General features: G+C 42.2%; 1 protein-coding gene and 1 long non-coding RNA gene across 26 annotated transcripts in view; one reads left to right on the top strand and one right to left on the bottom strand.

Moving 5' to 3' along the window:
- The window catches only part of RIMBP2 (RIMS binding protein 2), a 777506-nt gene that overhangs the window by 204129 nt on the left and 561185 nt on the right, over positions 1-12192 (bottom strand). The window lies entirely within an intron of this gene.
- Positions 605-12192, top strand: part of LOC143940432 (uncharacterized) — a 197746-nt gene continuing 186158 nt past the window's right edge. Inside the window, exon 1 of the long non-coding RNA XR_013263871.1 lies at positions 605-672. This is a non-coding gene — a long non-coding RNA (uncharacterized LOC143940432). The remainder of the gene's footprint in view (positions 673-12192) is intronic.

The following is a 12192-nucleotide window of genomic DNA, read 5'->3' as shown; positions in this document are numbered from 1 at the left end:
CTCTGCTCTGCTCCTAGCTCTCTGAACTGCCCTTAAAAGCTTTGGATCATACAAAGATTGGCATGACCCAAAGCTTTTTTTAAACTAGTAATGGTTTGTTTATGACTGGCGAAACTGAAAGTGACAAAATACTTGTCGCTTCTAGTTTTTAGACCATAGAGATAACCAGAGCCATTCCAGTCCCCAATCAGCTCTATGGTCAGCTGGTTGCAGTCTTGGGTTCTGTAGTGGGATGGGAGAGCCTGGGAAATAGGCAAAAGGCTGCGGGGGGACGGGGGACCTCCTCCTACTGCTTGTAAAAGGAATCCAGCAGCTACTAAGCTGCTAAGATTGCTTTTACATAAAAGTGCACCGCCAGCTGAAACAAACAATACCAGATTGATGCCTGCAGCTGTAGGCATCATCCTGGTATAACCACTGAAAGTTCCTGCAACGTGTGAGTACATCACGGGGCAGCAAGTGGTTAAACTATAATGGGTGCAAATCTATTTTATTTACAACTGATCTCCAAGCAAACGGCTAATTAAACATTTACTTTTCATTCAGTCTTGTGATTTACACAGACAGCACAGCCAGGTTTGTGACCTAATATTTTTTTATTGCAGTTAAGCAAAACAACCTGGCCATCTCAACATCCCCAAACATCCCCAGCCTGCGAATGAGAAGGATGAGGTAATTTCTCAGTTACTCTGCTATCTCCTAGTACAAGCATGTATAGTACCTAATTATCATAGGTGAATCCCTCTGTCTCCCAGTATAACTGGTTTTGACCTCGGGAGCCCAAAATCAAGACAAATTCAGGTACTTACATTAGTTGCAGGAGTTATATTTCATGATGTTTAATGAATACATAACTGTACTTTTTTTTATATGTGCCTTACTTTATGTTTTTAAGCTGTTTTTTTATATCTACTTTTATTATATATCTACAAACTTGTACACTGTTTTACAAAGAAACATTATCTACATGGCCAAACAGGCTTCTTTCCAAAGCTAAGGGCTACACTGTTTACATGTGAAAAGGAGACAAGAACTTCACCTTCTGGCTGGAGTGAAGACTACATAATGTTAATAGGCAATTTTCATTTATAAAATAATATATACTGTATATATATTTATTTATATTGTGACAGAGTTGTGCCCTGCCCCTGACAGTGTTGTACCCTGTTAAAAGGGTCAGCCAGGTGTCACTCAGGATCCTCGTCCAGGCAAGTCGAGGGGCTCCAGGGTTTAATTCACATCGATTTGGTCGGTATGTGCTGAGGTTTTAGTAGAGACATGACTATGGATCTGGGCTCCACTCCAGCCAACAGAGGTGGTCTCTGTCCAGGAGTCAGGAGGGCTCCACCTAGGAGAGAGGTGGGAGCTAGTGCAGCTGTACAGACAAAACCTGTGTGTGAAGACCATCTGTATAAGACAGCAAGCACCTGAAGTGTCACCTAAAACGCCGGAGCTGCTGTGAAATACAGGCATACCCCACTTTTAAGTACACAATGGAGTTTATTTACTAAACCTGTAAAAAAATCACTTCTGCATAGAAACCAATGAGCTTTTAACTCCAGGTTGTTCAATTAAGCTTTGGAAATAAAACCGGGAAGCTCATTGGTTTCTATGCAGAAGTGAGCCTGATTTTGCACTTTCCAGCTTTAGTAAATAAACCCCATTGTGTACTTAATAGTGGGGTATGTCTGTATGTGTAAGGCCGCGTACACACGGGTGGATTGTCTGTCCAACTTAGTCCGCTGAACCGTGTTTCAGCGGACAATCCGCTCGTGTGTGGGCTTCAGCGGACTTTTTCAGCAGACTGTCTGACGAACAAAGTCTTACGGAATTTCCGTAATTTTGTCCGTTCAAACTTGGTTTCAGCGGACAGTCCGCTCGTGTGTAGGCAAGTTGGACAGACTAAGTATGGCGCATGCTCAGAAAGGATTTACACGGCCGAAGGTTGCATTGCAGTGTATAGGACGTCGTTTTTCTAGTCCCGTCGTACGTGCTGTACACGTCATCGCGCACGCTTTCAGCGGACTGTCTGCTCATCGTGTGTGGTCAAGTCCGTTCATTCAAATTTTGACGGGACTGTCTGTCGGATTGTCTGACGAACTTAGTTGGGCAGACAATCCGCCCGTGTGTACGCGGCCTTAGCCAAGAGAGTGACGATTCTCTTGTTTTGTAAACCCCTACGAGGGAAACCTATTGCTTTTGTTTTCTGAACTTTCTTTTAATAAAATTGGGCATGAAAAGCCCTTAAAAAGAAGAAGTAAACGAGTGGCCTTAATGCTCTACCTGTTAAAGTGAGTTCTCACAACCAGTATTCCTTGCCTTTAAGATAAACCTACACAAAATACAACCCCAATTCCAAAAAGGTTGGGACGTTGTGTAAAATCTACATAAAAACTGAATACAATGTTGAAAATCTCATAAACCCATATTTTATTTACAATAGAAAATAGAAAGCACATCAAACGTATAAGCTGGGAAAATGTACAATTTTAAAGCAAAGTTCCCTCTAAAAGTGGAACTTCAGCTCGTTGTATTCCTCTCCCCCTGTCTTTCACAGGTACCTTGTTCTTACTTCCAGGAGCCTCAGCCGTGGGTATTGACATCACCGCCCGGGCTCCCTCCTTCTTCCCCGGCCACTGGGCCAGTAGGAGAGAGAAGCGGAGCCTCGCACATGCGCAGTAGGTTTCCTGGCATGAAGCTGTAAGGCTACACTGCCGAGTTCTCTTACTCGCAATGTAGGCGGCATGCACCCGACAGCTGATGGAAACATCAGCTGCAGTGCCGATATTGCAGGACTTTAGGACAGGTAGATGTCCTATTATTAAAAGTCAGCAGCTGCAGCATGTGTAGCTGCTGGCTTTTAATTTATGCAGCGGTGAGTGGACCGCCGCTTTAAGAAAACCATTTTGAAATTGATGGCTGCAACAAGTTTTAAAAAAAAAGTTGAGACAGGGCCATGTTTACTATGGTGTAACATCCCCTCTTCTTTTAACAACTCTCTGTAAACTTCTGGAACTGAGGAGACCAGTTGCTGGACTTTAGGAAGGAATGTTGTCTCATTTTTGCCTGATATAGGATTCGTATGGCTCAACAGTCCAAGGTCTTTTTGTTTCAAGATGCAAGACAAAAACACAATGGCGCACGAGAGGGCACCGAAACACACTGATAACACAACTAAAAGTCTACAAAGTCTAGGGCGTATAGGTGTGCAGCATTTGTGGCAGCTCCCTTGAGTGCGAAGCAGTCTCTGGAAGAACAATGGGAGAAAAAAAAGGTGCAACGAATGGTATATTTAATTGAAATCAGCTAAATGGCTACTCACACTAATATAAAGATCAAAAGCCCCTTACCGCCAACTGAACGCATATATGCGGGCTCAGATTTAAGGGGTTATACCAGGATGATGCCAGCAACCTGGTAACTGTAGTTTGTCACCATTTCACAAGTGGGCTCAATTTCAAAGCATGACATGCTAGGTATATATTTACTCGGTGTAAAATCATCTTTCACATTATACAAAAAAAATTGGGCTAACTTTACTGTTTGTTTGTTTTTTATTCATGAAAGTGTCTTTTCTCCCAAAAAATTGCATTTGAAAGACCACTGCGCAAATACAATGTAATATAAAATATTCCAACAATCGCCATTTTATTCTCTAGACTATCTGATTATATATATATATATATATATATATATATATATATATATATATATATATATATAATGTTTGGTGGTTCTAAGTAATTTTCTAGCAAAAAATATGGGTTTTAACTTGAAAGCAACAAATGTCAGAAATAGGCTTAAGCCCCATACACACTATCAGATTTTCTGCTGATTTTTGTCTTCAGATTTACCAATAGTGTGTATAGTGTATAGTGATAGTGTGTATGGGGCTTTAGGTGTGAAAGGGATAGGCATATAACAGTATAACACTGTGGTCACTTAGTAGGTCCCCAGGGGATGGTGGTGTGTAGATGTTAACACGAGAGGAGAGGAACAACCGTACGGACATCCGCCTTGTCGTCTCAGAACCAGCATGGAACCCACTCGGAGTCGCATCGGAAGTGATGTCAGAACATGGCTATTGATCTCATAGCCATTTAGATCTGATGAAAAAGCGCATGCTTTGAAACGTTATCTCCATGTTCTGACATTACTTCCGCTGCAACTCCGAGTGTGTTCCATACTGATTCTGAGACGTCACAACGGATGTCCGGCCAGTTGTTACTCTCCTCTTGTGTTACAATCTACATACCATCTACTGGGGCCCCGCTGAGTGACCACAGTATTATACTGTTATATGCCTATTGATCTTTATATTAGTGTGAGTAGCCATTTGGCTGCTTTTAATTAAATAAACCATTCGTTGCATCTTCTGCTGCAGTTTTTGGCGCACCTTGTTTTTCTCCCATTGTTTCAAGATGCGCCAAATGTTTTCAGTTTGTGAAAGGTCTGGACTGCAGGCAGGCCATCTAAGTACCCAGACTCTTCTACTATGAACCTATGCTGTTTTCATAGTTGCAGTATGTGGTTCAGCATTGTCCTGCTGAAATATGCAATGCCTTCCCTGAAAAAGATGGCATCTGGATGAGAGCATATGACATGGCTTCTATTTTGAAACAAAAGTGTAGCGCTTACTATAATCATTCTTCATAAGGAGGTTTATTTACCACAGCCTTTACACTGATAAAGTGCATATGCCACTATGAGTCTTTATGTCCTGTATGCCCTCCTATACTGAGTGTGGATTCGAGGAGCCACGACTGCTTGAGGCTGTTCCAATCACTGTGAATTAGTTTGGGGTTTATCCCCTAAAAACATTTTTTGGCTTATTATTTATTTGAAAGCCAACAACTTTTGGTAAGCAGCCAATTTTAATTTCACTTCCACTGGACATTTGGGGAGCTTTTACCTACCTATAGCTTTCTGTCTTGGAGTAATTTTGGGACGCATCATCTGTTTTTTGCACATCTGTGGACTTTTTCTGAGTTCGATTTACATATTGCTATGGGTTACTTTATGGATTGTTTTATATCACCATTTGTAATCATACACTTTTACAATTCTTACAATTCTTGGTTTGAATATAGTAAGCGCTGCACTTTTTTTTTTCAATTTATTGATTTGGTTAGTATCTGTTGACCTGTGCTAGCAGCTGTTTTTTCTTTCACTAATTATTTTGACTTTTATGATTTATCTAGCGCGGATGTTCACAGGTTCACATGGCTTCTATTTTGCATGATAGAGCTTTACCTTGCATTTTTGGATGGCATGGTGAACTGTGGTTACACACGGTCAATTTTGCAGGAATGAGCCGATGATGTCTATCACAGAATCATGCCTGTTTTTAATGCAGAGCCGCCTAAGCGGGGAACTAATATCATGCTTTCGGCCTTGGCCCTTTTGTAGACAGGTATCTCCAGTTTCTTGAAATATTTTGATGATATTAAGTACTGTAGAGGATGATATGTTTAACCACTTCAGCCCCGGAAGATTTGGCTGCTCAATGACCAGGCCATACTGCACTGCTTCGCTTTACCTGACAATTGCATGATCGTGTGATGCTGTACCCAAACACAATTGGTGTCCTTTTTTCCCACAAATAGAGCTTTCTTTTGGTGGTATTTGATCATCTCTGCGGTTTTTATTTTTTGTGCTATAAACAAAAAAAAGAGTGACAATTTTGAAAAAAAAAACACATTTTGTACTTTTTGCTATAAAAAATATCCCCAATTTTTTTTTTAAAAACAATTTTTTTTCTCAGTTTAGACCAATATGTACTCTTCTACATATTTTTGGTACTAAAAAATCGCAATGAGCATATATTTATTGATTTGCACAAAAGTTACAGCTTCTACAAAATAAGGGTAATATTTATGGCATCTTTATTATTATTATTTTTTTACTAGTAATGGCAATGATCAGCGATTTTTATTGGGACTGCAACTATATGGCAAACAGATCAGACACTTTTGACACATTTTTGGGACCATAGACATTTATACAGCGATCGGTGCTATAAAAATGCACTGATTACTGTGTAAGTGTCACTGGCAGGGAAGGGGCTAACACTAGGGGGCGATCAAGGGGTTAACTGTGTTGCCTCATGTGTGTTCTAACTGTAGGGGGATGGGACTGACTAGAGGAGATGACAGATCGTTGTTCCTAGTGTCCCTGTTCTGGCTCTCGTTCCCGGGATCGCGCATGGCTGACGGTCATCGCATGCCTCTTATCCCCGCTTAAAGGCCCGACGTACAGCTACGATGGTTTGCGGGAACGTGCCGACCTGCTGCAGTATAATGACGGCAGCTGGTCAGCAAGTGCTTAAAGTCTTTGCAATTTTACATTGAGAAACATTATTCTGAAATTGGTCGACAATTTTTAGATGCAGATTTTCACAGATTGGTGAACCTCTGCCCATGTTTACTTCTGAGACACTCTGACTTTATCCCCATTAATGTTACTGACCTCTTGCCAATTAACCTAATTAGTTGCACTTCCTTGTTAGTGCCACTTACTTTGCCCGCTTTTTGTTTCCCTGTCCCAACTTTTCTGAGACATGTTGCTGCCATCAATTTCAAAACTACCATATTTTATTCTTAAAATAGATTTTTCTCAGTTTAACCACTTGCTGACCACCTTCCGCATATATACTGCGGCAAGGCGGCTCTGCTACGCAAACCAGCATACCTGTACTTTGGTCTGTGCATGTGGTAATGCGGGTGCACGCATGACCCCGGGGGCTGGCCACCAGCGACCACGGTGATAAGAAGCAGAACAGGGATATGGCAATTTTAACAAGACGGGTCCCTGTTCTGACAGGGGAGGAGAGAGAGATTAGTTCTTCCTAGTGATCAGGAACAGCAATCTCCCTGTATTCCCAGTCAGTCCATCCCCCTAACAGTTAGAAACTCCTCCCTAGGGAAAACTTAACCCCTTGATCGCCCCCTAGTGTTAGCCTCTTCCCTGCCAGAATTTTTATAGCACTGATCACTGTATTGGTGTCACTGGTCACCAAAAAGTGACACTTAGGGTCAGATTTGTCCACCACAATGTCGCAGTCCCGCTAAAAATCACTGCTCTCCACCATTACCAGTAAAAACAATTAAATATAAAAAGTCCCTAAATCTTTCCCCTATTTTGTAGAAACTATAACTTTTGTGCAAACCAATCAATATACACTTATTGTGTTTTGTTGTTACCAAAAAATATGAAGCAGAATACATATTGGCCTAAACTGATGAATACTTTTTTTTTTGAGATATGTATTGTAGCAGAAAGTAAAAAATATATATTTTTTTTTCAAAATTCAGCCTTTTATTTATTTATAGCGCAAAAAATAAAAACATAGAGGTGATCAAATACCACTAAAAGAAAGCTCTAATTCTGGGGAAAAAAAGGACATTGCAGGACTGTCAGTTAAATTGATGCAGTGCCGTATAAAACATTTGATATGTTTTCTATTGTGTATAAAATATGAGTATATGAGATTTGCATTGCATTCTGTTTTTATGTAGGTTTTACACAGCATCCCTGCTTTTTTGGAACTGAGGTTGGAAATGGTAATAGATATCACCTGATTTTGCAATGAAAGAAAATCTCATTATTTTGATTATAAAAGGAGCACTGCCCCAAAATAGCAAAAAACACATTTTTTTTAAGTTTAGCTGTTTATTTTTGTGTCATTACCATGTACCACCACCAAAAAAACCTGCAAAATAACTTTTCCTACTCCTGACAATGGCGGCGATACAATATATATGTGTGTTATTTGTTCTTTGTACTTATAGGAGGGCCAAGGAACAATACACATTTTTTGTTCTTTTGTCCTACCTAAATACACTGACACTAAACATCTTCACGTACTCTAAATATATAAAAAACAATTCTTACCTAAAACACACTGAGCCAAAAATTGCCAGGAACACTGACACTTAAACTCCCTCATGCCACTAACTGACACTGACACACTAATATCTACACTGACACTAATACTGATACCTACACTGGCACGTAACTAAACTAGATCAAGACCTTATACAGTTAACAGTTATTTTGTTATTTCTTTAAGCATGCATGTATTTTCAACAGACTTTTTCCTACAAACTACCTCTTAGTGAGGAGGAATAGGTATAATGCATCTTTCCTCCTTGCTAGAGGAACAACAACATTGGGGTGGGTTATAGAGTGAATGCTCACTGTCATATCCAATCAGAGTCTATTACAGTGATCATGTGATTCAGATCCAGCTCCATATCACCGAGCGCCCGGTCTCAGTGCTTGGAGCAAGCATTGGAGCACACTTCCACCACAAACAAAGGAACACGTATATCCGGGATATGCAGTCATAAAGGTGTTAACACAAAACACTCAATACCACCCAGTACCTACCCAAATAGCAATTATTATTATTCACGATTTATATAGCACCAACAGTTTACGCAGCGCTTTACAATGTATAGGGGGGACAACACAATTACAGTACAATACAAAAGGTACATACTCCAAAAAGAGCAGTGCTTATTCCTTATGTGCAAATGGATCTCCCAACAAGTTATATATTCAAAATGCAAAAGTGTAAAAGAATATTATACAAACAATATCATCCAATAAAGTGAAATTGTATAACCCTAAAAATCCAAAGATAAATAGGGTGTTAAATGAATTAGGTCCAACATTTGTGAAAATTTCAGAATCTAAGGTTTTTCATCTGGTGATGAAGGTATCCACATTCTAAGCACTCCATAGACCTCTAATAATTTAGAATCACACTCACCAACAGTTGTAACCTCCAAATTATAGGTAGGTCAATTTTGGAATTTTCAAAAAATGTTGAACTTTATTCACCTAACACCAGATTTATCTTTAGAATTTTAGGGATATACAATTTCACTTTGTTGGATGCTATCCGCTGTATGATATTAGTTTATCACTTTTGCATGGTGAGCGTATAACTTGTTGGAGATCAGTTACGAATAAGGAATATGCGCTGCTCTTTTGTGAGTATATTTATGTGCAAAGGACCAGGCCTAGTCTGACTTTTTTTGTTTACAACTAATAATCAGTTTTTTTTGGGGGGGGGGGGGGGGGGTTTGCTATAAAATTACTTAATTTAATAGTGAGATAATTAGCAGCTTAGATAATTTTTATAGGAAAGAGCGGCACCTGCAGAAAAATGTTAATACTCGGGTTATGGCATATAGCTTCAGCCATAACCCCGGTATTAAACATCAAAGTAATGATGTCAATTCCCAGTTAGGCAGTTGGCAAGTGGTTAAAACAATTTTTCTGATTTGATTGTGGATGACTGCATATTTAGTATTTATTCAATTTTCTTAAGATTGATCAGATGCAAGTAGAGCTGTGATATGCACATATATCCATGGTATTGTTCATTGTTAAAGTTTCAATAAAATGTTTGAAACACAAAAATATAATAATCATGGTAGTTAATAGACTTTATTTTCAACAATCTACTGTATATGGTGTTCAGCATAGAGCTGCTTGTAAGAAAAGTGACTCAGCGATTAAAGTTTGTTTTAGCTCAATTTAGACTTCTGTTGAGATAATTACAGGCTAAAATATGAAGACAGGCAGAAACACACCTTTATCTCTGAGCAAGCAGAAAGTTAAAGGACAAGATTTGCAAATGGGGACTAGTAAGCTATGGTTTCAAAAGTGGCTGATTAGAGACATTATGTGTACACATAATAAGCAGCTGACACTTGATACTGTTGACAGCCTTTGATTAAAACACTTTAACAACAGTGGAAAACTACACATTTCATGCATGACAAATGTCCTTCCTGCCTTCGTGCAGTAGACAGCTGTAGCATGACAACCCACGTAATGAATGTCAGTATATTTAACCCAGTAAATGTTGTAAGAGAGGAAAAAGCAACAAGCAAATTGTAATAACCTGTTACATTTTCCTTATTATATGGTCAACAAATACATGTCTAATACATGTCCAATATGTAGAGGTAGGCAACCGTTTGAGCATAGTGTGCCAAAAAATGATCACTTGAGTAGTACTGAGAAATTAACATTCTGCACTCGCACGCCTCAGATCAGGCCCAATTCATGCACCTTCACACCTCAGATCACTGTCCCCCTCCAAATCTGTTTCACCACTGTACCCCCCTGTACATCTGCCCCACCACTGTAACCCCCTGCACATCTGCCCCACCACTGTAACCCCCTGCACATCTGCCCCACCACTGTAACCCCCTGCACATCTGCCCCACCACTGTAACCCCCTGCACATCTGCCCCACCACTGTATCCCCCTGTACATCAACCCCACCATTTTACCACCCTGCTCTTCTGTCCCACCACTGTAATCCCCTGCTCATCTGCTCCACCACTGTACCTCCCTGCACATCTGCTCCACCGCCATACCCCCATGCTTTTCTGTCTCACCACTGAACCATCTTCTCATCTGCCCCACTACTGTAAACCCGTTTCTCATCTGCCCCACCACTGTACCACCTTTGTTTCCCCTGCTCTTCTGCCCTACCTCTGTAACCTGCTCATGTGTTCCACCGATGTACCTCCTTTCTCCTCTGCACATCTGCCCCACCTCTGTACCCCCCTGCACATCTGCCCCACCACTGTACCCTCTGCTCATCTGTCCCACCACTGTATCCCCCTGCTCATCTACCCCACCATTTTACCACCCTGCTCTTCTGCGCCATTTCTATAACCCCCTGCTCATGTGTTCAACCAATGTACCTCCTTTCTCCTCTGCACATCTGCCTCACCATTGTAACCCCCTGCTCATCTGTCCCACCACTGTATCCCCCTGTACATCTACCCCACCATTGTACCACCCTGCTCTTCTGTCCCACCACTGTAACCCCTTTCTCATCTGCCCCACCACTGTACCTCCTTGCACATCTGCTCCACTGCCATACCCCCATGCTCTTCTGTCTCACCGCTGAACCATCTTCTCATCTGTCCTAAAACTGAACTTATCTTCTTATCTGCCACACCACTGTAACCCCGTTTCTGATCTGCCCCACAACACTGTACCTCCTGCACATCTGTCCCACCTCTGTTCCCCCTGCTCTTCTGCCCCACCTCTGTAACCTCCTGCTCATGTGTTCCACTTATGTACCTCCTTTCTTCTCTGTACCCCCTGCTACTCTGTCCCACTGCTGTAACCCCCTGCTCATCTGTCCCACGTCTGTATCCCCTGCTCTTCTGCCCAACCACTGTAACCCCCTGCTCATGTGTTCCACAGATGTACCTCCTTTCACATCTGCCCCACCGCTGTACCCCCCTGCTCTTCTGTCCCACTGCTGAACCCCCTTCTCATCTGTCTCAACACTGAACCCCCCCTGCTCGTCTTTCCCACCACTGTAATACCCTTCTCATCTGACCAAACACTGAACCCCCCTCACTCATCTGTCACCCCACTGTAACCCCTTGCTCATCTGTCTCATCACTGTACCCCCCCTGCTTTTCTGTCCCACCGCTGAACCCCCTTCACATCTCTCCCACAACTGTACTTCCTGCACATCTGCCCCACCACTGTAACTCCTTGCTATTCTGTCCCACCACTGTAACCCCCCTGCTAATCTGCCCCATCAGTGTACCCCTTTTCTCATCTGTCCCACCTCTGTTCCCCCTGCTCTTCTGCCCCACCTCTGTAACCATCTGCTCCTCTGCCCCACTGCTGTAACCCCCTACTCATCTGTCCTAACACTGAGCCCATTTGCTCATCTGCCCCACCACTGTAACCCGCTTTCTCATCTGCCCCACCATTGTACCTCCTGCACATCTGTCTCACCTCTGAACCCCCCTGCTCTTCTGCCCCACCACTGTAACCCACTGCTCATCTGTCCCACTAATACACCTCCTTTCACATCTGTCCCCCTGCTCTACCCCCCCCCCACTTTTCAGTCCCACCCCTGAACCCCCTTCTCATCTGCCCCAATGCTAAACCTCCCTGCTTTTCTGTCCCACAAATGTAACCCCCCTGCTCTTCTGTCTCACTGCTGAACCCCCTTCTCATCTCTTTCCCACTGTACCTCCCTGCACATCTGCCCCAACGCTGTACCCTCCTGAGCCTCTGTGCCGCCTCTGAACCCCTCCTGCTCATTTTCCCCAATGCTGTACCCCCATGCTCATCTGCTCCACTGCTGTACCCTCTTCTCAACTGTGATATGCGTGATATGCAGAGTGATGA

The sequence above is a fragment of the Lithobates pipiens genome, unplaced genomic scaffold, assembly GCF_037356315.1.
Source record: "Lithobates pipiens isolate NorthernLeopardFrog02 unplaced genomic scaffold, aLitPip1_a1.2 Scaffold_3, whole genome shotgun sequence".
NCBI lineage: Eukaryota > Metazoa > Chordata > Amphibia > Anura > Ranidae > Lithobates > Lithobates pipiens.
Note: the sequence above shows the minus strand (reverse complement) of the source record. Positions and strands in the feature narration are given on the sequence as shown.